Source organism: Delphinapterus leucas, chromosome 3 (assembly GCF_059928025.1).
Source record: "Delphinapterus leucas isolate spDelLeu-1000000601 "Yukka" chromosome 3, BTC_Dleu_Yukka2, whole genome shotgun sequence".
Classification (NCBI taxonomy): Eukaryota; Metazoa; Chordata; class Mammalia; order Artiodactyla; family Monodontidae; genus Delphinapterus; species Delphinapterus leucas.
This window is the reverse complement of record NC_143131.1, coordinates 134,884,124-134,912,079: the sequence shown is the minus strand read 5'-3', so window position 1 is coordinate 134,912,079 and position 27,956 is coordinate 134,884,124. Positions and strand designations below refer to the sequence as shown.

Genomic DNA, 27,956 nt, shown 5'->3' with positions numbered 1-27,956 from the left:
ATAAAGTGACATTCATTGGGCACTTGCTAAGTACCAGGTACTCTGATAAACACTTTATATACCTCAGTTAGCCCTCAGAGTCACCCTCTGAAGTAGCTGCTGTTATTGTCCTTTTCCAGACAAGGAAGCAAAGGATGAGAGAGATGAAGAAACTTGCTCTTGGACTTATGGCTACCAGTAACAGAGCCAGGACTGCCCCACTGCTAAGGCTGGCATTTAGACTCTCGGTCCCCCTTCTGCCACTCACATTAGTGTGATGTAGGCATGAGATGTCCTTTCTACTCATCTTTAAAAGGTTGGAAACACACAAGGTTGGGAGAGGGAGGAGGGAAAGATGAAGAGGGAAGCAAAGAAGGAAAGAAGAAGGTGAAAGCCCTTGATTAACAGTGAGCTGTGTAAATATTTCATATTCTGATTATTTTCACCAAAGACACTAATTCAAGTGAATTCTGGGCAAGGCAGTCACTGACTGTGGGTATGGAACCTAAGCCTGATCACTTCCCACTCCTTGGAAGTCTTTGTAAAAAGAACGAGACTGGTCATCCCTTAAGAGCCGATGGAGCTAAATGATGTGTCATGTTTGGGGTCAGTGTCCAGCCCCTACTCTCTTGATTCCCCCTTCCCTTGTCCTGTCCCTGTCACCGGCCAGGCACCAGGTCAGCAGGTCACTGCAGCAACAACCTGCTGCATCTACGAGCAGAAAACCCTGTGGCTGCTCAGGGTGAAGGCTCAGCAGCCAACAGTGGAACTTCACTGAAGTCGGGGCAAGGTCTTTGGTTTTCTTTAGATCTTGAGTCTGTGTTTATTAACCAATCTTATGCACCAGGGAGTAGAATTCTCAGGGAATGACCACTCTATTACCTGTTCCACAAAAAAACAGCAGGGAATTTTGCACTATTCTCTCATTGATACATTTAGGATTGATCTTAATTTCAGATGGAGCGGGCAATGGCTTCTGCTTTATTTCAAGAGTAGTAGGAAAGCATTCCTTCTTCCCCCACACAATTCTTTCTTCCCCAAACCCATCAAAGAAGATTAACTTGCTCCCATCATCAACTCATTCCTTCAGAGTAAGCTCTGACCTCTTTCTGAAGAACACTTTGAAAATACAAACCCAATGATGGAGATGATCCATTAAATCTCTACGTCCTTCTGTAAACGACCATCAGACTGCTAATTTTAATTATTCAATCAATCAGGAGGAAATCACCTTGACTCTCTGTGACTCCATTTTCTCAGCCTGGAGTGGGAATAGCAGTTGTTGTAAAGATTAGATGGCACACCCCACATTCAGGGCATCATGCCTGGTACAAAGTCAACACTGAATCAGTGGCAGGTGGTGATGCTGGTAGGAATGCCAGTAGCAGCAGCGGCAGTAGAAGGAGTTAATATTGTCTATGTCAGAAGAGATGAGGAAAGATCAGACCACACTGTACCTGGAAGGGAAAGGTGTGTTCAAAGGAAAGGTAGAAGACAAAGTCACCAACTGGGCCATTTTGCTGAGAGTGATCCTTGTGACCATGTGGTAAACAGAAAGAATGATACTGATACCAACCACCAACTTAGTATGTGCCAGGTCCCAGGCACCTTGCTTCACACATTGAATTCATGCTCTTTGGATCCTCCTAAGAACTCAGTGAGGTAGGTTCTACTAATATCCTCCATTTATGATTGAGGAAACTGAGGCTCAGAGAATGAGGCAACCAGCCAGGAGGCAACAGAGCCAGGAGCCAAACCATCCTTGTCTGCCCCCAAAGCCCAGGGAGTGAACGCTGCACTGCCCCCTGGGAAGCGTATTGGTTTCGAGCAGCCCATTCTGCACCCCCTCCACATAGAGGAGGCTGAGAGGCAGGGGGAAGGGGAGCACACTCAGCTCTTGTCTTTTCAAGGTCTGGAGATCATGGCCTTGCAGCAAGCAGACAAGCCCCAGGCCAGGCAGGGCCAGCCCTGCTATCTCCTTTATTTCATCAGGCTGCTGGCGGCCAAGCACAGGAAATTAAAAGCAACTCATAGATCACAGAGCGAGGCACCAAGTGATCTCGACAGAATCTGTCCCCCTTCCCTCCCCCTTCTCTTTCCTGCAAGAAGTTGGCTCTTAGCAATTGGCTGCTGAACTTCTGCAGGGAGCCAAACTGTTCTAGTTGCCAGTACCCCAGAAGGCAAATAAGGAGGTTCTGCCCTCAGAGGGCTCAGAGTCTGGGGAGCAGGCCCTCACAGTGGCAGCTGTAGTGTGTGTGTGTGTGTGTGTGTGTGTGTGTGTGTTGTGCAAGGAGACACAGGAAAGAGTGGTGGCCTCTATGGGACAAACTGAGCTCAGAGGTGAAGGGAAGCCCAACTGTATCTTCATACCTTCTTGCATGGTTGAACTTTGTACCAGGTGCTTGTGTTAAGTATTTTTACAAACAATACATAGAGCAGCAACATCTAGCTGAGGTACCCTGTGAGTATGGACATTTGCTATTTCTGCTTGCCCAGCATCCCTTCCTCTGAGCTTAGGCTAAAGCACCCCCTTTCCCTTCTTTGAAAAGTCTCCTCTTGTTCTCTCAGAAGACAGTCAGTGATGACGATCAATGACTCCATGTTACTGCAGCCAAGTAGGGGGATGGATGGTGGCACATGTGACCCAGACTCCTCCATAGGACTTCCTCTCTCTGAGGTCTGATCTTGGTGGGAACCTCACTAGCATGGCAAAAAGCTGGGCTGACTCACCTCTGTGGGGATGCCTGAAGAGGTATCTTCTACTTCCTACTCAGTGTGACCTGACTATTCAATTTTCTCTTCAGTTCTGTGAGCTACCCAGAATCCACCTAATAAAGTCCTTTAGTTGTTTTTTAGCCAAAATCCATTTCTGTTACTTAAAACCAAAGAACCGTAGTGAATGCTGCTGTTCTTTGAAGGTCAAATAAAAAACTGGTTTGAAATCCCATCCTACACGTGATGCACAATACTCATTCCTACCCACCCTTCTGAGGATATCTATTACCTCTTGTCTTAATCACCTGCTTCCACTGAATTATTTTAGTTTATAGATAATCTCACCATCCTGTGTGAGCTGTTTGTGCCAATACAAACAAGAAACTCAGCAATTTTTCTGCAATTTCTTTCTTTTCTCCTCCCACCAAGACCCACTTATACAGGGGTGTGTGTGAGTATGTGTGTCTCTTTACTGAAGACAGAAAATTTACAACACTCATACACAAAAAACATGCAGTCAAAAATTACACATCCCGGGCTTCCCTGGTGGCGCAGTGGTTGAGAGTCCGCCTGCCAATGCAGGGGACACGGGTTCGAGCCCTGGTCCGGAAGGATCCCACTTGCCGCAGAGCAACTAGGGCTGTGTGCCGCAACCGCTGAGCCTGCGTTCTGGAGCCCGCGAGCCACAACTACTGAGCCCATGTGCCACAACTAATGAGGCCCACATGCCTAGAGCCTGAGCTCCCAAACAGGAGAGACCACCACAATGAGAGGCCCGCGCACTGCAGCGAAGAGAAGCCCCTGCTCGCCACAGCTAGAGAAGGCTCACAAGCAGCAATGAAGACCCAACAAAGCCATAAATAAATAAATAAATAAATAAATAAATAAATAAAATTACACATCCCTGTTCTTAAAATTTCCACTAATGCAAATTTCAAGTTCCAATATTCCCCTGCTGGGTCCTCTCCCTTCTATTTCCTCTCTTCTTTCAAATTCCTTCTTGCAAATTCCCTATTTATTTTTATGCCAAAAAATCAGTTCTCTCTTCATCACTTTGTCCCTGCCAACTTTGTCCTCAGGGTCCCAAGATAGTTTTCCTCCAAAAAAGAATTCTGTGGCCAGGTGTTAACATAGTTCCACCCTATTACAATGATTTCTACAAACAGAATATTAGAATCAGGACAAATGACCTGTTCTAGCTCCTTCCAATAATAAGAGCAATGATTCTGGGCTCAGGAAGGGTCACAGTCCTTCCTTCTACTTTATTTCATGTTGAATTAGATGGGGCAATCATCTTTGCAAGAACTCAGGGCTCTTTCACAGGCCACATTCATTTCTACCCAGAGGCAGAGAGCCCTCTGAGGAAGGGAAGCTGTGGGAATCAGAGCCACAGGGGGGCTGAGGACATGGCCAGGGACCAGCAGTGATTCTGGACAGGGTAGGTGTCTGGTTGGTGCCTGACTTCTCTCTCTGCTGTTTCCCATGTTAGTTTGTAAGCATAAGCCGATCACTAGACATTCAGCATCCTGAGGACGTAAGATCAACATGGTATTTACTCACCATGGTGCCCACTCAAGCAATGATCTTGGTGGTATCCACATGGTGGGTGCTTGATCAACCCCTGCAGAATTAGCATATTCATTCCCCAGAACTCATCCTTCTCACTAATGACTCATTCAATAAACATGTATTAAATTCCTTCTCTGGACCCAGCAATGGGGACAAAAGCAAAATAAAACCCAGCTCCTGTCTACAAGCATCTAAAAATCTATTGGGGGATCTATAGGGATGAAACAGGCAGTTATTCAAAAGTAGGTAGGTTCTGGGTCATGCGTCCACGTTTCAAATAGCTGTTGAGCATCTTCAATATATCAGGCTTTGTCAGTTACTTGAGATTCAAGGGAAATAAGACACATCTCTGAAAAGAAATCTGTGAGTTTTAGTATGTGTTGGGTACCTGGAGGGCAGGGAAAGTGGGCAGGGAAAAATTCACAAGCACCTAACACAATGCCAAACACACAGAATCCCCCAGCAAATATTCATTAAATGAATGGTGACTAAAACATAATTACAGAATATGATACATGCCATAGCAGAAGCAAAAGGGTATTGTGGTTAACTGCTTGGAAATCAGAGAACATCTTTAAAAATGTGATGGCACCTGAATCTTGCCTGCGCAGGAATGTGTGTTGAGTGGACCATGAGTTTGGTGGGGGTGATGGGGAAAAGTGAGGGATGAAGTTGAAAAAAAAAGTCTGGGACTGTGTTGCTGATGGCTTTGTATGACATACTGACAACTGAAAAACAATCAGCCCTGTCTTCTAGGCAGGGCTCTGAGCCTCTATGTATCTATGTTTTCACAGCAGAAAGTAGAAGGCACCACTCATCCACTTGATAACAGAGTAGACAAGAACATAGGGTTTAGAAGCAAGCAGACCTAGCTTCAAATCCCAGCTTTGCCACCTTTTTAATAGTGAGATGCTGGGCGAGTAACTTAACCTCTCTGAAGGTCAATAGTTTCACCTCCAAAACAGGAATCATAACACCCACCCCAGAGGAGTGTTGTAAAAGATCAATAAGCTAATGTACCATAAAATAGAGTGCCTGGTTTAGAGTGCGTATTTTTTAAATGTTTGTTTTGTTATCACTATTGTAACAATTATTACTACTGTCATTATGTTTGGAATAATGTTGCTTCTCATCCATCCCCTACTGCCTACAAAGAAAGTTAACTGTGAGGCCTACCTTTTCCAGATCGGTCATCTCAACACAGCAAGTGAATTTAGATCAATCATTTGATGGGAGGTGTGATTACTCACCAAGAGAAATCCTCCAAGAGCATGTGACCCAAGTTCCCTCAATGTACCATAAGGAGACAGAGACTTGGCCCTGGTCCCACAACTGCTTAGAGAGAACTGGGTGAATCCCTGAGTCTCCAGACCTCTATCCGGTACCCCTCTGGGTACAGTTCACTGCCTCCCAGTTTACTCTGTTGCTATGGAGACAGGGCCAAGATTAAAATCAGCTTCAAATGCCAACCCTCCAATTCCAAGTCCTCCTCACCAAGCCCGCTCTGTAGGGGCTGCCTTCCTCACACTCTCAGCAGCCCCTACAGGCAGCTGCTCAGTGTCTGAGAATAGACTCTGCCCCTGAGCCCTCCTGACCCCTCGAGGAAGACGTGAGAGGCCCCGCTCCACCAGTGTCAGCTTACAGTGGGAACAAGGCCTGGGGACAGGGCCAGAGACAGGCCGCCACCAGCAGCGTTACTGCTTCCCCAGGCTCTCATCCCCAGCACAGATGGCTGCTGCGCTGGCTGACTGGCCTCCCCACGGCATGGGCTTGTTTCTCACCGGCAGGCCTCAGCAGGTCCCTCTGGAGTCAGCCATCCTCTGGCAGGTGCTCAGGCTCCCGTGGCTTCACAGAACTCCCCCCTTGGTCTGGGGTCACTGCTCTCCTCTGGATGAGAAGCCCAAGGGGAGACCCTCAGCAGGACGGGAATAGCTCAGCTTTTCCTGGAGCTCCCCCAGTAGTTCTCCAAACCCTTCCCTGAGGGCTCAAATGGCCTGGACAAACCAAGCTAAGTGCCAGGCTGCTATTCTGTCCCCTTTGTGAAACTCAAGAACTTGCTATCCCACAGTCAAATTAAACAATTCCTTATGCAAAAGAGGTTATTTTCTGCATCACAGATCCCTACCCGCAACTGGCCTGACTTACTGATAGCCGAGCTGTAGACTGGCCAAGGCCCCGTGGGAGTCAGCGGCCTAGCCAATGGGACTCTCCTGGACTGGATGGTGACTGTCCAGCTGAACCAATCAGATCCTCCTTCATGCCCTGCTTTATTCCTATATACATATCGGGACCTTCTATGTTCCAGGAACTAGGCAGGGTTCCAGTGATACAAATGTAAAAGGGGCTTTGTAGATCCTTTTGCCCTTAGTAGGAACTCAGTATATGACTCTATGCCTTATCAGTAACTTTGACTGGCTGTCAGATTTTGTGGTGACATATACACGTCTCATTTATAAGGTAGCCGTTACTTTAAACAGACTGATCAATTTATTAGGGGGCCTGACTTCAAGAGGAGCAGAAACCAAACCCAATCTGGCTTAAGGGAAAACCAGAATTCGCTGGCTCATATCTTAGAAGGTCAGGAGTAGTATGTCCTCAGGAAATCAAATGATGGTATCACCTCTCCCACCCTTCTCCCTCTCTCCTCACCCCATATCTCAGCTCCCTGCTTCTCTCCATGTGTTGGATTCATTCTCTCCTAAGATGGAAGAGCTTTATCCACACAGCAGGAGACCAGGCAGAAGCACCTCCAGGCTTTGTCAATCCAGATTAGCAACGCCCAAGGAGAAAGAAGATTTCTCTCTCCCAGAACCCACAAGTAAAATTTCAAGAGAAGGACACCAATAAACCAAACTTGGATCACGTGGCCACCACTGAGCCAACTGCTATGGCAAGGGAATGAGGTACTACGATTGGTCGAGCTTTGGTCACATGACTCTCCTTAGCACCCCCACCCCCGCCAGAACCAGATGCTGTGAAAGAGGAACAGTTCCTGAAAGGGAGTGTGCCCTTTCCACGGGAGAACGGAACAGATGCTGAACAGGATGGAGGGGAGAGGGCAAGGGAGAAATGTCTGTACACCAGAAAGAATAAAAGAAAAAGGCCGTGTTCTATAGAAGAAAGAGTAGGGAAGGCTTAACCAAAGAGTAGTTAGCTTTAAGTTTGTTTCTAATGGCCAGCTGCTTTACAATATAGAAAAAGCATGAATATATTTAAAATATATATAACAGATTGGCAACTTCTATAGGACATATAAATGTGGTGATTCATCACAGAGCTTATTCCCAAGGGGTCAGAGGACAAACCAAATATCTTTTGGGGGGAGTAGGAGAATCCACATCTTTTGAGTATCTGCTGGGGTGCTGGGCCTTGTGCCTCCACATTACTCATGAAGCTATAGGGCCATCCTACGAGGCAGGTGCTATTGTTTCCCTCCATTTTCAGGAGAGGAAAGCTGATGCTCAAAGAAGTTTGAAAAAAAGAAATCATCTCACTGGAGGCCCCACAGCAAGTAAGCAGTAAGAGCTGGGATGCGAACCCAAGTTTATCTAATTCCAAAGCTTGTGCTCTTTCCACAAGTCCATTCTGCCAGCCAAAGGCAAAATATAGCCAGATGAAAGGTGGAGGGGCAAACAATGAGTCCCTCTTCTATTTATAGACAGAGAACAAAACGAGACAGCCCCAAAAGGCAGAAATGCCAAGTAGAGAAACAGCTTTTCCAGGTCCTTCATGAGGACATTCTTTGCTCCCAAAATGGAGATGGCACTCAAAAGTAAGATTACACGTTATGAAGTGTTGGCAACGGCCAGGAGAACGTGACCAAGAAAGAACAATGGATTCAGCGACCCAGGGGTCATGAGTGGCCTGCGAGAGGCTGCTTCAGTGGAGGAGTGTGTCCGGACCCCATATTTACAAGGAATTAGAGCAAGTAACTGGTCTAGACATGGAGGCTTCAAAGACTGACCTCATCATTTGAAAAATTTGGCAATAAATGTGAAGATATCTGCATATTTTAAAATTACAGGGAAGCAATGACTGAAGGAGAAGGGTTAAAAATTCAGATTTTGATGAAAACAAGTGTTTACCTTATTTACGGACTGAAAAGTACTAGAAGGAATATGCCATTAACAACAGAAATAAAAACCCAAATTAATTTGACCAGCTGAAATCCTAGGCCAGGAACACAGTGAGTCTGAACACAGTTCTTTGTTGGTTTGTCTTCCTGACACTATTTTCCAGTCCTTTTCTGTGGGTGCCAGTTGCAGCCTGTTACCACATAAGGTGCCATATAAAGGGTCCGGCCTCTCTTACACTTTATTCCACTAGATGCAGTAGTTGATTGATTTGGTGTGACTCAAGCCAAGTCAGCCAGTCCCTCTCTAGGACTGACATATGGAGGTTAGGGAGAACAGTCCTCTCTCTCCACGAGGTTAAGCTGGGATCACACAGCAAGGGACAGGTACAGGCAGCTCCCAGACTCATCAACCCAGATTAGCTGGGCCCAAGACAAAAGAGGACTTTTCTCACCCAGTATTCACATGTAAAATCCAAGAGAAGGCATGGACCTTGTGAAGGGAGCCCATTTTTAAGAGAATGAGGCCAGCCCAGAGAAGGAGAGAGACAGACAGACAGACAACATCCTTCAAAACTCTGAATTCAACCATATTTCCTCTCCATCCTAGACTCTCCCCCCTTCTTTAATAGAATTTGAATTAAGCTTCTGTAGCAACCAAAGTAAAGCTCACTAGCATAACTCTCATCCAAGCGTCAATTAACAGGATGGGGCGTTCTGTGAATAGAAATGAAAATTATGACCTGCCAGAGCCACTGAGAATGAATATAATTAAAAAAACAAAAAGACACGGGTCCCTGTCCTCAAGGAGTTCATAGTAGTGGCAAGTTCTTTTGCTCTCCTGCTATAAGTAGGAAACCTCTCAGAAATGTGGGTACTGTACTATCAGCGTGTGTGTGGTCGGGGGGATGACAGGAAGAGTCTTATAGAGTTGCAATCCTCTTCCAAAAGAAAAATAATAATAGCCAAGCTAATGATTGAACTTGACAAATACACAGAGAAGCCAGGGGGGTGGTACACAAAGCTTTGTATTTGAGACACCTCAGGGCCTACAGAGCCCCTCAAGGGGCCTCTAGAAGTCTCTTCTCTCTCACTTGTCTGCTGCTCTTTCCTGGGGCTCCCTTGTCCTCTCGGCTGTGAGGGCCCCTCTGCCCTCCTTCCTGAGCTCCCAGAAAACCAGTTCCATTCATTCCCATGAGCAGCTGGAGGGAGTCAAATCAGATTCCCTTGAGGAAGAGGCTTCGGGTCACTTCATCAGAAGCCTAACAAATTTTTCTCTACCTGATAATGCCACCTCTCCTCTTGTAGCACTTCTTCCAGGAGATATTGCTCTACTTTACCAAAAACATTCTCCCAAAGAAGAGGGTTAGAAAACAGAAGAGAATTGGAGAGGGATGAATACTCAGGCTCGTCCTTAGAAGTCAGCCCCCTGAGAAGACCACAAAGTGAAGAATTCTGGTCAGTCCCCCCTCCCTGTCACTACAAAACAATGCCAGCTCTTATGCTTGGCACATTGCTTACAAATGATAAAACCACACTTTACACCTAATAGATATCATTTTTTAAAATCCTACTATAGAAGATTTTTTTAACATACATAAAAGACCTACAATAAGGAGAGGTTTTAAATTGACAGATTTCATTGGGTTATAGAATTATTTTCAAACTCAAAGACCCCCTGCTCTGTCTCACATATGTCTCACATAATAAGGATAAAACCTTTGTGGTGGGCCATTTGGCAATGTGTTTCAAAAGTCTTGAAAATGTTCATGTTTTTTGATCCCGCAATTTTAATTCCAGAGCATGGCCTCTCTGAGCCTCAGTTTCCTCATCTCTAAAATGGGGGTGATAATAGTAGGTACCTGATAGGCTGGTTGTGAAGATTAAATGAAATATATGTAATGCCTTAGAATAGTGTCCAGCATATGGTTATATACTATATGTGTTAGCTAAGTAAGTGATCACAGATAGGAGTAGAAATACATCTCAGTATTATTTCAATCAACAAAATTTTAGAAAAATGTCTAATAATAGGTAATAGGCTAAAAATAATTATGGTGCATGCATAAGATGGAAAACTACACAGCCACTTTTAAAAATCATGTCATAGAAGAATCTTAATGATTTGGGAAGATGTTCATAACATATTGTTAGGCCAAAGAAAACAAAATCAGGTTTCTTTTTTTTCTTCTTTTTTTTTTCTGGGGGGGCCACGCTGTGCAGCTTGTGGGATCTTAGTTCCATGACCAGGGATCGAACCCACACCCTCAGCAGTGAAAGTGTGAAGTCCTAACCACTGGACCGCCAGGGAATTCCCAAAATCAGGTTTCAAATGGTATATACAGTATGATCCAAACATAAAAATAAAAAATACAGGAAATACTTCAAAGTGCTACTGGCAAGTATCTGTAAGTTGATTGTTCAGGCTTGCCTGCACACTGGAATCACCTCTGAAATTTAAAAAAACACTAATGATACAGGACCCCATCCACAGTAATGCTGATTTAACTTGGCCTGGGATGTTGTTGCCTGGGCCTCAGGATTTTTATTTTCTTCTGTGTGCTTGGTTTCTTTCTGCAAATTTTTTTCCCGAAATTTTCTAATATAAACATGTATCCCTTTTATAATTAGAAATTAAAACCATAAATGCTATCCAAAAACATTTCAATTACTCCCAAGAGTAGCTGACTAAGCAGCTATGCCAGTCCCTGGTTTACCAGGTTGTTTTCTTCCAGGGAGGGCTGGGATGGGACAGCTAGGGGAGCTGCAGTTGGCAGAAGACTGAGGAGGCAGATTCAGAGCATGAGTCACTGCCCTGCAGAGCAGACCTGGGAGGGGGCGCTCGACGGCGGTGGGCGGGGGCCGGGGGGGGGGGGCAAGGTGAGGATGCTGGACACTTGAGGGGCTGGGGCAGGAGACAAAGAGCCCATGGCCAGCTTTGCTAGCTGAGTGACTGTGCACAGACGGCTCTGTTATTTACGGCCCTTCCTGTCTGAGGCCTTGCTCGGTGTCCATCGTGATACAGGGGTTTCATTTATGTATGTCAGAATCATGCTTTCTCTTTTTCAGCATAGGCTTTTGGTAAGCACTGAAAGGAGAGGGCACAACAAGGAGAGAGGAAGCAAAGGAAGGTCCACAGCTGCTAAAAAAAATGAAACTAACAAAAAGTCCAGGGCTACTGGTATTTTTTTCTCTCTGTGTCTAATATTAAACGTTTTGGGTCTGATGATTGAGCTTCTTCAGCCAGTATAGCATTTTTTTTTCCATTCATTCAGCAAGTCCTTATTGAATTCTTACTATGTGCCAAGCCCTGTGCCTAGTACTTTTCATCATGTAATTCTTATCTAGAGCTTTAAACAAATGACCCAGGTGCTGTGGTTAGCTTGCCTTGTACAGATGAAGGATTTGCAGCTCAGGGAAGTTAACGGCCTAAAATCGCCCAGCCAATGTTACTCATCACCATCATCATCAGAATGGATGGCTACCATTTACTGAGTGCCTCCTCTGTGCCAGGCACTATACTAAGAACTTTATACTCATTTTTCATTAACCAGCCCACTCCCTTACCCCATTCCACCTCCACCCCGCCCCCCAACAATAGCCCTATAAGACAGTGGTTATTATTATCCCCAATTTACAGGAAAGCAGGCACATAGAGGGAAATTTACCCAGCTTTTAGGCAACAGCAAAGGATTCGTATCCAAGTGTCAAACTCCTGGGCTCTTATTCTTAAGCCCTAAGTTAAGTTATGCTGCTTCCACAATTTAGTGACCAAGCTTCAGAAGTCAGGCCACCGCAAAAAAAGAAAAAAAAAAAAAAAAAAGAAGTCAGGCCAGGCTTGATGCCCTCAGTAGGCAGTATATTAAATGTCCATCGACAGATGAATGGATAAAGAAGATGTGGCACATACATACAATGGAATATTACTCAGCCATAAAAAGAAATGAAATTGAGTTATTTGTAGAGAGGCATATGGACCTAGAGTCTGTCATACAGAGTGAAGTAAGTCAGAAAGAGAAAAACAAATACCGTATGCTAACACATATATATGGAATCTTAAAAAAAAAATGGTACTGATGAACCTAGTGGCAGGGCAGGAATAAAGGCGTAGACATGGAGAATGGACTTGAGGACACAGCGGGGAGGGGGAAGCTGGGGCGAAGTGAGAGTAGCATCGACATATATATACTACCAGATGTAAAATAGCTAGTGGGAAGCAGCCACATAGCACAGGGAGATCAGCTCAGTGCTTTGCCACGACCAGAGGGGTGGGATAGGGAGGGTGGGAGGGAGGCTCAAGAGGGAGGGGACATGGGGACATGTGTATGCATATGGCTGATTCACTTTGTTGTACAACAGAAACTAACACAGTACTGTGAAGCAATTATACTCCAATAAAGATCTATTTAAAAAAATAAATAAAGATACATCAATTAAAGATGTTCACCTGTCTTGGCCTGTTCTCAGTACCTGAGACTGCTACATCCTACAAGCAAATAGTGTGAGAAACTTGAAATCTACTCCAATCTAACTTGCTTTTTTAAAAAAAAACTCTAATTCTCCTTTTAACTACTATCTCAGGCATGTGCCCATTATCATCCGAAAAGCTGTGGCAGAAGAGAATTATGGGAAAATGAAAGAGAAGGCAAGAAAAGGGCACCTGCTGGTTGCCACGGTGAAATGTTCACAGGAAGCAGAAGACAGCCATTAGCATTCAATTTAATGGTGTGTTTAGCCCCATCCATAACTGGAAGTGTGTTTACTGCTTCATATTTCCTTTGTGACAGGGAGCCACAAATCTCATTCTCCATATTGAAAGCAAGTTAATGGTTCGAATTATGCATCCACTCACACTGTTCCTCAGCCAGAGGATGGGGCAATCAGAGTTCCCCGCTTACCCCAGGCTGTGCAAGCAGAAACCTCGAATCCTGGTCCCAAGTGGTTATTGATGATCCAGAACTGCTAGGGATGTGGCCCAGAGTACCACCACACTGAAACTGAAATGGGGTCACGTCAAAGCCCCAGGAACACTTCTTCCCAATGCTTTCCATTTAAATGGCACTTTACAAGCTGTTTATCTACCCAGCACCCTGCAGTGTTGTCAAGCTCCACTGCCCACACACTGCAAATGGGGATACTGAGATAAAGGTACACCACCTGCAATGTGAATCAGCCCCTTCCAAGGAGGAAGTGGAAAGGTTCCTAACCATGAGGAATTTGCTAACCCCCTCCTGACCTTCTTCTGCTGCTCCGGTGGTCCTCAAGCTTGGAAACCTGTCAGAACCACCTGCGAAGCTCCACCTCCATCCAAAATCAAGAGCATCAAAGTCTTTGGGGGTCAGACCAGGTATCCCTAGCTCATGAATGCTCCTCAGGTGATTCAGATGTGCAGCAGGGAGTAAGAGCCACAGCTCCCATCCCTCCATGGTCTCCACTGCCCCTGACTTATACATCTGGCATTTGACTCCCCCTGCCAAACAGACATCTTCATCAAGCCAGAGTTTCCAGAAGACAGTGTGGTTTGGTGGTAAGCAAGTTGCTGCTGAGGCCCGGCTGGCCTGGGTTTGAATCCCAGCTCTGCCACTACCTGGCTATGGACAAGTAACTCAAACATACTGGGCTGCAATCGTCTCATCTGCAGAACCAGGATGGGAATAGTGGCTGCCTTAGAGGGCTGTCAAGAGCATAAAGTTCCAGCACACACTCAGTGTTCAATAAATGACAGCCATCACCACAGATAACTGCGATCTAAGCCATTTCTTATGGAAAATGAGGGGAAGGAGGGCTGTCCTGGCCCAGTGCGTTTCCATTGTGGGCAAATGAAGCAACGCCCAACTTAATATTCTCAAAGCACAGTTTTCAGCACGCAGTGGGAGGATGGATTTTCCCCTTGTTTAGAGAGAGGCCTGACAGCAGCAACAAGGACCTCAGACTGTGTATTTGAACACAGTCTGAACAACCCTGCCCTTCTCTTTTCAGGTCCTGAAAATACTGAGGCTGGGTATTCAAAACACCCAGATGTAAACTAGGGGAAAAAACAAACAAAAATGAAAAACCATCAGTCACCTGGTTTGGGGCAACACAGGTAGATTCAGATAACTGCCCTGATTTTCCAGTTTCCACATAGGCATATTGGTTCCTCACAGACAATAACAAATATGCATTGAGTACTTGCTGTATACCAGAGCCAAATTGTTTCCTTCCACACGTTGTCTCGTTTAATTCTCACAATAGGCCCCTAAGACAGATGCTATTTTAAGTCAGCGACCAAGGCTCAAATAGGTTATATGATTTATCCAAGGTTACACAGTAAGTGGCAAACTTGGGACCTAAAATCTACAAGCCCCAATCTTAAACAATATACTGTACCCCCTCCCAGGTTTCTGTTGGGCAGAGTAAATACATGGTGATCACCCCATGACCAGTGGGTTGCAAAGGCTTACCTGCAACCAGGCACCAATCCCCAAAATCCAGCTCAGCAGCCTGACTGTCACCTACCTTCCCACACTCCCTGCTCCCTTTGTTCACTGAAGGGCCTTTGGGAAATAATAACAGCACATTTGCACAGAGGTATTGGAGTCCCACAGAAATATCACATTGCCTGAGGACCCCCCCCCCATCATCACAATGTCAGCTTATGAAGCAATATCTCAACCTCTGCTTGCAAGACCCTTCAAAGCTAGTTCCTACCTCTGATTACATTCCTGTCCTCCAAACAATCCTGTAGGTAGCTGTGTTCCCATTGCAAAGAAAAGACAAATGCAAGAAGGAGTGAAAAACTAGGGACAGAAAAGAAGCCAAGCACTCTGCCTCCTAGTTGTTCTCTCTCTCTTCTTTTTTTTCTTTGCCTCTGTTGTACATCTTTAGGGAGGTGATGTCACATATTGTAAGAATGGCAAATAGACAGCACGTGTACCACTACCACTAGACATCCCACCTCACCCCTTGCAGACATTACTAACTGATCTCAGCACTCTTCCCACTAAGTCAGGAAACTGCTTCAAAATTCTTCTAGCTAAAGGACTCCTGGAAGCAACTGCCAGTCAATTAATGCTGGCACTGCAGATAAAGCATATTCTATTCCTGGCATAGTGATTAAGAGCCTATATACTTTGTCAAACCCATATTAGAATCCCAGCTCTGACTGTGTGACCAGGAACATGTTACTTAACCAGTCTGAGCTTTAGTTTTCTTATCAGTAAAATAAAGATTGTCATACTTCCTTGAGAGAACTATCATTAAGAGGAGAAATGCCTATACATCTCTGGGCTCCTTGCCTGGCACAGAGAGAGTGCTCGGCAGACGTTATATATCCACCCCATTCCTTAATGAACATTTTTTGAGCATTACCATGTACTACCCTGCCAGGAGCTGGAACTACAGGAGTGAACAAGTTAGATAAGGTTCCTGATCTCATGGCACATTCTAGTGGAAAGAGCAGGGGTTTTTGTAAATAATTGCTTATCAAATAATTTCAGCTTGTGATAAGTGGTATGAAAGAAGAGGGCTGAGTGATGAGATAAAGAACATCAGAATGGGGTGGGCAGCAACATGGCGGGAGTCTCAGACACTACAGAAAGTTTCACCCCTCTCAAGTGCCAGCCCTTGAGTCCCTGGCAGAGGGAAAAAAAAGTGGAAATGGGACCAAGTGGTATTTTGAGGCACTGTGATGGTTAAAGGAGGCAGGTTATTCACGGTGCCTCTCCCCCCCACCCTCTGGCCCTCTCCTGTTTGATTGGCTCTAGCCCCAGGATGAGAGAAATAGAACGCTCAGTGCTGTATTTATGTGCTCTGATGAGGCCCCTTTTAAGTCTCAGCTAATCTGTTGCAATCAGCCTGCAATCTGCAGTGCAGACCCAGCTACCCCAGCAAATCAGCCCTGGCCTCCTGGAAGCCAGCCTGGCACATGACCCCCTTCCTCTCTCATCCCCCCTCCCCCTTCCCCGCTCCCACCTCCACAAGTTCCTCTCTCCACTTTCTCTTACCCTCCTCCTCTACTTCCCCATGCCTGTGGGTGCACAGCCCTCTGAGGCTCTGCAGCCCCTTTGACAGCTACTCGCTGCAGGATTGGATTTCATTCCCAGGTACGGGCTTGACAGCCTGAGACAGAGATAAGAATCAATGCCCAAGAAAGGGACATCTCAGGGAGATGTAGGTCTGGGGGCCACCAAAGGGTGACCCTAAAGGTATGTGTTCATTCAAAGGAAGGCATAACCAAATAATAATCACCTGCATGTGTGTGATGCTTGACAAATCATTTTCATAGCATCTTTCTTCCAGCAACCTTGAGAGGCTTTAGGCAGGTGGGGAAACTAGAAGCTTAATAGTACCAAGTCTTGCTCAGGGCTTTTCAGCTGGCCAGTGGAAGAGCCAGGACCAAAACCTGTTTTGTTTTGTTTTTTAAACAATCCCTTCCCCAACACACACACACTCAAAAATCCAGAGTTTTCTCCCGCTGCATCAGTCAGGGTTCTCAAGGAATTAGTTCACATGATTGTGGAGGCCGGCAGGTACAAAATCTCTAGGGCAAGCCGGCAGGCCGGAAATTTAGGTAAGAGTTGATGTTATAGTCTTGACTTTGACATCCATAAGGCAGGCCACGCAGATTGGAAACTCGGGGAGGATTTCTATGTTACAGTCGTGAGGCAGAATTCCTTCTTCTCTGGAAAACTTCAACTGATTGGATAAGGCTTGCTCATATTATGGAGGGTAGTCTGCTTTCCTTAAAGTCAACTGATTGTAAATGGTAATCATATCTACAAAATACCTTCACAGCAGCAACATCTAGACTGGTGTTTGACCAAACAACTGGGCGTCATAGCCTAGCCAAATTTACCATTAAAAATTCACCATCACATTCTCCTTGGATCATTTTCATGCATCATTTCACTTAATCCTCACAATAACCTATGAGGGGGCTGCTTTGCATTTTACAGATGAGGAAACCAGAGAGATATCTCTTTATCTCAAAGAGATAAAGTCACTTACCAGGTCTCTCACACAGCTCAGGTGACTAAGCCAGGACACCACCTCCCATTACAGAGACTTCTCAGGATCCCAATTTATCCCTAAGGAAGGCAACAGTTTACACCTAACGTCAGATAACTATAAAATAATGAGACTTGTATTTGGCATAAACATATCAGAATTTATACACAACGTAGTGAAGTGATCCTGAAAGGCATTCAAGCAATGCTTCACTTATTTATATTTTAGTATATGTGCTGCCGAAGCGAGCACTTCACTTATTTACAGATGCCTCTCTGGGCCTTCTTCAAGACATTTAAGGGATACACAGAGACTGTCTGGAAGAATACATACAAAACCTGGAAGGAAAGCTGGGTGGCCGGGGGACAAGGATGGGAAACAAGCTTTTCACCGCTTATCCTATAGTGCCTTTTGAAATGTGAACCACGCAAATGTGTTGGTTACTCAATTAATGAAATTAAAAATAAATAAGTAAAAAACACAACAAAAAAATTGTAAATGAGCCTACAAGGACCTCAGCCTCATGACTGCTTACTTGCACTTTGCTCTAGACACAGAAAAAAGCATGAGGCAGGCAGCCGTGTCAGCCAACCTGTTCATCAACACTCAGCTCTCGATGACTCTGGCTTCTTCCAAAAATCAGAACCACTCTTAAAGAATGAGGATTTGCCGGCAGTGAGGATATTCAAAGAATCTGCTTCAGGCTCTGAAAACAATTCCAAGAGGAGTTTGAAAATCCTTTTGAGCAAAAGCAGTATCGTTGGAAAAAGTGTGCAACACCCCCAAGGTGATGCTTTGAAGGACAAGAATTCACTGGGCTATGTAAATTCAAGTTCCATTCTTTTTCTTTTCTTTTTTTCTTCTTCTTTTTTTTTTATCTGTCACACTACAGTCTTCAAGTACCTGATCAAATACCACATGAAAGAATTAGACCAGAATTGCAAAATCAAATCCCTTCAGGCAGGAGGCATAAATATTTGAAGCTCTCAGGGAATATGATAACAGGGACTTGTGGAGACCACAGGGAAAAGACCCTGCCTGCCCGCCTGAAGCACCCACGATCGACTGTATTTAAAACAGCGTGCTGGGCAATGATCTCATCTCGGACCAGATTTGGCCATAGTCTACCATTTTACCGCCAGTGAACTAAGGATTTCTCTTTATGGACACGAGAGAACTGAAGCCAGCAGAGAGTTACAAGGAGGAAGATTTCAGATCGCTGTAAGGACTATAAATTTAAAAAGGAGACAGCAGGCCCAAAATGGAGCCACTTATACTAATCCCAAGTCACCAAACTGAGACATAATACCTAACTTAATTACAGTTTCAACCTCTTCCAGGAGTGGGATCTTAAACCAGTCAAGACTCTTGCTGTCCCATAAAGGAAGGTGATTTTGCCACAGATAATCCACTCTTCGCTAGTAACTTGTCCTGCCCCCTTCTGCCTATAAAAGTCTTTCATTTTGTACAGCTCTTCAGAGCTCCTTTCTTTGTGCTCGATGGGAAGCTGCTCAATTCATGAATCACAAATAAAGCCAATAAGATTTTTTAAATTTATTCAGTTGAATTCCTGCTTAAGGATTGGATCATGTGACCCAGGCCTGTGCCATCATTGTAATTTTATCCCAGGGGCCGCAGTGATTGGTTTTAGGGATGTGCACATGACATAAGGTGGTGCAATCAGAGTGAGTACAGGTACCTGTATGGTAGTTTCAGGAAAACAACCCTCTTTTCCACTAGACTTGGACATGGAAGATGTAGACATAGAGATGCTGGCAGCCATTTTGCCACCATATTGAGCCTAAAAATGAAGAATACCTGGAGGACAGAGAATGTAAGAGGTGGAGAGAGACTGGGTCTAGAACCTCCAGATCAAACTTTCTCCGGATTTTTCTGGTATGTAAGATAATATACTATTTTGCTAAAGTCATCTTGAGTTGTGTTTTCTGTCATTTATCACCAAAATAGTTCTAATGAATATATGTGCCAGTAGTAATGTGTTCCTTTGGGTTTGAGAACTGAGAGATTCTAAATCTGCCAAAATTCCCCATGAGGATGTAAACACTTTGGGGAGGGAGACTGATAGAAGGGGAAGAATCTAAGACTTATAAAGATGGCAGGGGCTTCAGGAAGTTCCTTTTCAAAAACCCGAGTGATTTTCAAGTTTTAGTTCAACAACAAAATGCTTTTTCAGAGAATGTCATGCACAGAATCCTAGATAGACGTGAAGCTATCTTTTCCTGCTCATTCCACTCTGGTTGCACAAGTTCAGTGGGAGTGCCATTAGGCCTTTCCACATGCTGTTTCTACTATCTAAAGACTTTTCCTGCTCACCATTTTCCCCCACTCACCCTAAGCCAGTTCACTAAATAAACTATCAACCTCTGGATAATTCAGCTTAAAGGTCACGTCCATTGAGATGCCTTCTCTGAAGTGTGAGGTTGGGTACCCTGCTAACATGCTCCCATATCACCCTTTACACCCCCACTATAGCACACAGAACATGCTGAGTTGCAAACTCACATCTTTATCTGCCTGCCCACCTGGAATTTGGCTCTGAGGGTACTGATTGTGTCTTGCACACTTCCATGTATGACATATATCATGCCCAGAGGTATCTGATAAATGGATGAGTGAATAAATGGATGAATGTGATCTTGTGCCCCCAGAAAGCAGCAGCCATCTTCTTCTTCAGATCAAAGGTCATGTTTTAACCTCAGCTCAGAGGCTGAGTTACAGAAGTCACAATTAAGAGCAGTCGTCCCTACCTGCCCACAAACTGTCCTTCCTCACTCTGTGTGTGACAATTCTACTTGAAAGTTTCATTTCTTTGAGTTAAGGGATAGCAGTCTCTTCTCTAAGCACAAGCATCCTTTGGATGAGTGACATCAAATCCCGTTAGGATGTAAGCTCCATGAAAGCAGGGATTTTCTTGTCTCTCTTTTGTACACTGAATTGTGTCTGCCCATAATAGGGGCTCTATAAACCTTTGTTAATAAATACATGAATCAGAGAGCATTCAAGTTTGAGGGAACTTAGAGAGCAGATTGTTCAATGATTTCCAAAGGACTGTTCAATTTTAAAGATTCACAGTGCACATTAAATAGTAAAAGCTGGGCTTCCCCGGTAGCGCAGTGGTTAAGAGTCCGCCTGCCAGTGCAGGGGACATGGGTTCAAACCTTGGTCTGGGAGGATCCCACATGCCGCGGAGCAACTAAGCCCATGCACCACAACTACTGAGCCTGTGCTCTAGAGCCCGTGTGCCACAACTACTGAAGCCCCCTCACCGCAACTAGAGAAAGCCCGCACGCAGCAACGAAGACCCAATGCAGCCAAAAATAAATAAATAAATAAATTTATTTTTTAAAAAAATAGTAAAAGCTAATAATTCCTGCGGTAATGATGCCTGTTTAAGTTTGTTCAGCCCAGAGTTTCCTAAATTTGTTTCACCACAGAACATGTTTTTGTTTGTCTGATGGCTTTAGTGCAATACCTATTGACATCCCATGAAACTAATGTTCCAAGCAACACACTTTGGGAAACGCTACCCTAGTCCAATCTGCTCATTTTTAAGTGGAGTCAAAATGGTTTACATCTATACAATGTTTGTTCGTTTTTTTTAATTTCAAAGGCTTGCTTTGGTACTATCTCTTTTAAGCCTCACAAAATTCTGAGAGATCACTGAGATAATATCCCTGTTTTGAAGATAAGGAAATAGAGGTCCAGAGGTTAGGGATTTGCTCAAGGTCACACAGCTAGTTAGTGACAGAGATGAGAAGAGAACCCAAGTCTCATATAAATCCAGTTATCACCAATGAACACCTTAGCAGGTGTCTAGCCAATCTTTTTCCATACCAGGAAAGCATGTTGAAAGCAGCATCTTTCTCAAAGAAACCCGGAATGGATCATTTTTGCTTGAGGAAGACAAATATTCAAGAATAACAGAATTCTTGTTAAGAATTTGGATAGATTTTCCTCCTTACTGACAACCTCAAAATATTAAGGATGACCCCAAGAATCCTGCTTACCCTTACTGTCTGTCACATGCATTCTTCAAGCCCAGAGGTGGCACCTTCATGGCATACATCCCATCCCGGCCCCTCCCTTGACCTAATTCATACCAGCCACTAAGGCTGGGCATGGCCTGAGACTTTCTGAATCAAGCACTTCAGGCAGCCACTATGGACAGACCAGAGCTGCCCCCAGGTTGAAGTCTATTTGGCATCTTTGATTCTTCCTTCCATACTGCCTCCTCAGGCCAATGGACTCTGTAAAGGTATTCCTCAAAATGTCAAGCAGGGTTTCCTTTTTATTTGCCTGGAGTATGCATCTTTCAAATTTCAAGCTCTGATGCTTATTCTTATAAGAATAAAGTGATACATATATACGAATACATATATAAATGAAAGAGCTTTGGAACCAGAGAATTATACTATTAAAGGCATTATTATTATGGTTATTGCTCTTTTGATTCATCTGTATAGACCAGTGCCAGCATACTTTATCTTCCTACTTCTAATTTAGGTCCACGTGTTCTAACTATTAGATGCTCCATCCCAAGTAGCCTCAAATAATTTTTAAAAATCAAAACTAAACTGAGCATCATTTTAAATAGGCCCTTGATTAGTGCAGCATTTATAAATGTTTACTTAAAGTAAAGGGTAACTAGATACAAGCTGGAGAGCAAACAACACTCAGTTGAATTCCAACTATCATTGGATTTAGTACCTCCTTTAGACCTGGACAAGAGGGGCCCTGCCCAGGCCCCTGCACTTTAGAGAGGCCTGTCTGCTCCCTCCTCTGACCACACCTCTCCCCATGGAGTGAGGACTCCCAGGGCCCTAGGGAACTTGTCTACCTGGCTCCTGCACCCACCTCTTTCTTGCCTAAATAGCCCTGAGTTCACTTCTGGGACCATGCAGACCTCTTACCCAGGGTCCACTTTCCTGAGAGGGTATGGATGTTGCTTGGTGTAGGGCTGGGTGTGCACTCACCTGCACTCAAGGTCTCTTGTGGTTCAGGATGGAGAGTGGAAGAAAAGGAGGGGCACCCAAGTCAGACTCTCCTTACCCCACCATGTTCTACAGGGGAACTCCTCTGAGGTGTTCAAGAATTCCCAATTCAAAGCCAGCCTTCCAGAGCATTATGAAGGTCTACTTATCAAGGTAGGAGGATGGAATATATTTTATTTAGCAGTCTCCTGGCTTGGTTTACACATTTTAAAATATTCACACATACGTAAGTGAACCTCTATTTGCAGATACTCTCACTCTGGGCCCAGAAAATCTTAAACATGGACCTGATTGGAACTTTTTGTACCTTTTAGTTTTCAAGACAGCCTTACCTGATTTTTTTAAATGTGATCTGTCACTCAAGGTCAATCTGATGTATAATCCTAACTCTAAAGGGAACATGCAGTGGTAGTTCTGTCTCAACACTGCACTCAAACAGGCATTCATTTATTTACTGAACACCCAGGAGATTCTTCAGCTTTATGAGGGCTTTAAAATTTATCCGATGGTTTACTTTTTTTTCAATCAAATGCTATAACATAGGTAGAAATCCTTGTAAACTGCAAAGTGCTATTCAAAGGTAAGGGATTTTTATTTCTGTCTTTCAAAAAAAAGATCTTACAGAGAGGACAGGCTATGATTTCCTTCATCACTATATGACTGGGGTTGTTAAGAGATTTCATTTGTGATTCTAATCAGAAGCATGGAAAAATGAATGACTTTAAAAACTACCCTGGTTTTCCCATGTTCTTCTCATAAATGTGTTTATTTGGGGTCCTTGTCACTGAGGAAACACACTTGCTTAAGTTAAATGATTTTAATTTCACATCCCACGGGAGAATGTATAGAAAGCCACAAGCAGTACTAGCAAATGTATGGCCTTTGTATGTTTCCAAATTTCTAGATTGTCTCCAAACATCCGGGCAGGTGCTCAACTTTCCCTGAAGCCTGGAGGCATATCAAGGCTGAGGAGAGCACATCACTGCAGAGCAAATCAGTCAAAACTGACTGAGAGCCCTTGTGAGTTTCCAGGGGGCAGCAGACTTTGCAGACTAGGAGAGCCCAGGATAGAAGGAAAGAACTTCACTAAAGAGTTGCTTCTCAATTATCCAGGCAGTGAAGCATAGGAAAAATAGAAACCTGGGGAGGACACAAGTTTTATTCCAGTTGAGAGTTCCTACCCTCTTCTCCCACTAAACCCTTCTAACTCAGACACTGACAAGCAGGCCGTAGACTTGAGAAATTGCATTTCGCAGAACCAGTTGCTGTCTATTGATCTCTTAGGGCTCTTGGTTGGAAGAGATTTACTATTCTATATATTTTTATTGAGCCGCTACTATGGACCAGGTTCTATTCTGAGCACTGGGAATAATGGTGAATAAGATGAATATGGTCCCGGCTCTCATGGAACTTTTTTTACTCTTTAAAGAGTGGCCTCGGGCTTGCCTGGTGGTGCAGTGATTAAGAATCCGCCTGCCAATGCAGGTGACACGGGTTCGAGTCCTGGTCCGGGAAGATCCCACATGCCACGGAGCAACTAAGCCCGTGTGCCACAACTACTGAACCTGCACTCTAGAGCCCGCGAGCCACAACTACTGAGCCCACGCATCAACTATTGAAGCCCATGCACCTACAGCCCATGCTCTGCAACAAGAAAAGCTGTGGCAATAAGAAGCCCACGCACCGCAGCGAAGAGTAGCCCCCGCTCGCCACAACTAGAGAAAGCCCGCATGCAGCAATGAAGACCCAATGCAGCCAAAAATAAATAAATTTATTTTTAAAAAAGTGGCCTCTTTGAGATTCCTTCTCTAAAACTTCACTTCTCCACACTTAACTCCTCCCCACCCCACCCCCCAAAAAAATTTTTTTTGACAGATACCAGAGTGCTACCAAGGAAATAAACAAGGAGGTGTAATAAAGGGTTGACTGGAGGGGGCACTGTATTAGTCTAGGTGGTCAGAGAAGGCATTTCTGAGGATGTAAGCTCTGAACTGACACTTGGATAAAAGGAGTAGGCAGGCAGCCCTCTGGGGTGGAAGCCCTTTCAGAGTGGCTGAATTCTGCCTACCCTCCACTGTGCCTACCCAGCCCATGGGAAACACATTCATCCTGTCCCACAAATGACACAGGACTGTTGCTGCCACTGCTCCCCTCCCTCCTGACTCCACATCGCAGACAGTTCCAGCCAGCCTCCTGCCTGCAGAGTCTTCTAGGCAAGGGGATGCACCCTCAGTACCTCCAGATATTCACTCTAGAGTTCTCTTATTTGTCTGGAAGTGGCAGTGGTGGTGGGGAAAACCAAAGTGCTCTCCTAAGACATCCCCTCTGTTAACCCCATCTTCTCCAATTTCTGGTCTTCCCCTTATGTAGGCTGGAAGTAAGCAATAGGCAGGAGGCACCATTTTTGCTGACTCTTAGTAATTCTCCAGGGATGAGTCTAGTGTCTAGCACCTTTTTCTCCCCAGAAATCATGAGTACTTATCACTCACTGCCCTCAACTCTGGGGACTTAGTTAAGCCTCTGAGAATACAATGAAAATCAATTTAACATCCTGGTACATTGGTTGATGAGCTTAGAAGCACTCGATTTTGTACAATCAGTCATATCCAAGAAGTAACAGGATCTCCTTTCCTCTCCAAGAGAGATGACTTCCCATATGGACAAGCTGGTTGACACCTTGGGGCAGGGAGAGAGATTAGGTTCTTCCTTGGATGTCTGACTGGTGTCTCAGCAGGAAAGAATGCCGTCTTCCATTAGTGATGTCTGCTCTGGGTTTGGGAGAGAGAGTTGAGGCTCAAGTACCATGTATTTGCTATCCCTGGACTAGGGTCTTATATTTGTAAAAACCTCATGTATTGATAGCCTCAGTAAATGCTAACCTCTGCTGGACCATAATGAAGTCCCTTCCAGACTAGCATGAGAATATGAACCACTCCATCACTGTATATTTTTCTGCACCATTCATGTTAATGAGATTTGCTTAAATAGACAGATATAAATGTGCATGCATTTTCAGTCTTTCTCCAGGGGAAATGTGTTTGGGGGCATTTTATCTGCAGAATTGGATCTGATCCAATTCTGGGCCTTGCCAAGTAGTCACTTAGGGAAAATTGAAAACAATTCTGTGCTATGTAAACTTTTCAATAAGCTGAACATCCCCTCACAGAAAGGTTACCCCTGCCCACTGTCCCATGAATGTGCACCATCGTCCGGACCTGAGACCACATGGTCATGACAGCATCCAACCAATCAGAGCTTGGCACCAACCTGGCTGCCTGCCAAGCAGACACCCACTGATGGTTGTTCATGTCAGTGATCCAAAATCTCTAGTCCAGACTTATCTCTAGTCCTCGTGAACGGAATACTTAATAAGCCACATAAGTCCATTTTAAAAAGTGACTCACCCATGGTTAATGACCAACAATAAAATAATACAGTTATAACCCATTGCATAAATGTCTACAAGTAGGAAAGAACTTGACAAGGGCAGAACATTAGAATCAAATTATGCAAATAGAGGAAAAAAGTGGCTTTCTCTGGAAGAATTTAGTTTGTTTTATGCCTGACTTTTGGCTAGTCCTGCAGGCCCCAGAGAAGCTTCTGAGCCCAAGGGTAAGGGGAAAAGACACGTGTTTAATGATTCAGTTATTTCCTACCTGACAGCAAAGTGAAAGATATGGTTTGAGTACCACTGCCATTTGAAGTCAAACAATGTTGAAAAATCCAAAGTAAGTAACTTTAGAATCTTTGGCTATCAGAAGAGAAAGTTCCCTTAAGATCCTATAGTCCACTCCCTGGTGAAATCCAGAGAGGTGTAAGTGGCTTCTCCAACACCACACAGCTAGTTGATGGCAAAGTGGGACTAGCATTCTGGGGCCCAGACTTCTCCTTAAGTGCTTCTTCCTGGACCCCACTTGCATCCTCTTGATGGAAGCCCAGGTCCTAACATTCTTCATGCCTTTCAATTTCTTGCTAAAAAAGATGTTCTTCTAAGTTGATAGAAGATTCATGAAATATTTCATCACCTCTCTGGGTTTCATATTCATCCCAGTTTAAGGGCTGCTGGACTTACATCACTGCCATGGCTCTCTGAAAGTACCTACTTCTGGAGATGTGCCCTCCCCTGCTGCCAGGAGGTCTGAGAGGAAGATGCCCAGGACAGCAACAGCCTCAGAACCTCACCTGCAGAATTCAATCCTCTGTTAGACGCACTCACTGCTTTGTAAACACTTCCCTTCCAGAATGGAAAAAGAAGCAGCTTCTCTACAGCATATTAAAAGCAGCAGCCCCTGAATTAATCAAATTAATGGGGAAGAAAATCAATAAAGGTAATTACTTCAAATAAACTCAAGAAAATAAACAACTTATTTACTGAATTGTTTGCTGTGCTACTAGGTGCTTTGACTTCAAAATGTAATTTTAAAGAGGTACAGGCTGAATATATAAGTACAGACTAGAAAGGAGTGAACATGAAGGTTCCCAAAAATGATAATGCCCAATGTGGGGCACAGAAAATGGGCGCACTCATACATACCACACTCCAAGAGTGAGTTTAAATTGATACAACTTTTCAGAAAAGTAATTTGGCAATAGGTATCAAGATACTTAAAAATGTTCACACTCTTTTATTCAGAAATTCCATTTCTAGGGAATGTATTTTAAGGAGATAATCAGAGAGATGTTCAACAATTCTGTAGAACATTCAATAGTTTTATAATACAAAGGAAAAAGGAAACAACTAACAATAAACATCCAACAATAAGGAGGTACTGGATATTCCTGGGGGTTTTCTGCTAGCCATATCCTAATGCCTTTCCTGTTTGGGGAAAGGCCCTATTGGCTGAGTCTTGATGGGACACAGGGCCCCACTTCTTATTGTAAGTCTGGTGTAAGACTTACAATAAGTAAGCACTTACAAAAGTAGACTTACAATAAGTAGGTACTTACAAAAGACTTACAATAAGTAAGTACTTACAAAAGTAAGTAAGACTTACTTTCTAGGCTTGGTCAGAAAGATGCTCCTTCTCAGAACACTGACACCTAAGTATCAATAAATGCTAAAGGCATTGTTTCTGTGGTCAACCCTAAATACAGTTCCCAGTGCTGGGTCTATCTTGATTCCTGCTCTTGTTCTTAGCCTATTTTCCCAGCCCTTCCGTAAATTCTATAACTACGTAATATTATTCCAGTAAATTCCTCTTCCACTTAATTTAGCCTGGGTTGGGTTTTGTGGCTTGGAAACAAAAACTCTGATGAACCCAAAGAGAATGATCAAATACATTATGAAACATCTACTCAATACAGTATTATTCATCTATCAAAATCCATGTTTTCAATACATATTTAAAAGCATGGAAAAGACAGCACTGAAAGATCCAGAGATTATGATCACAGTTCTATAAACCTATGTATATCTGTATAATCATTATTATTACCATATCTATATATCTACCTACCTGTCTGTGTATAGAAAAAAAAAACACTAGAATAAAACACACATAAATTTCAACAGTTCTTTTATCTGAGAAGGATAGTAGGTTCTATAGGATGCTTCTGCACCACCCAAGCCATTTTATCTTCAGAAGTAGACTATCTGTCACCACTTCCAGAAAGCCTTTGCC

General features: G+C 44.1%; 1 long non-coding RNA gene across 4 annotated transcripts in view; it reads right to left on the bottom strand.

The window, feature by feature from the left end:
- LOC149749714 (uncharacterized) overlaps positions 1-27,956 on the bottom strand; it is a 502,720-nt gene that overhangs the window by 433,765 nt on the left and 40,999 nt on the right. Inside the window, exon 3 of one of the 4 annotated variants that reach the window (XR_016392842.1) lies at positions 17,324-17,403. The exons of the other annotated variants lie outside the window; for them this stretch is intronic. This is a non-coding gene — a long non-coding RNA (uncharacterized LOC149749714). The remainder of the gene's footprint in view (positions 1-17,323; positions 17,404-27,956) is intronic. 4 annotated transcript variants of the gene reach the window in all.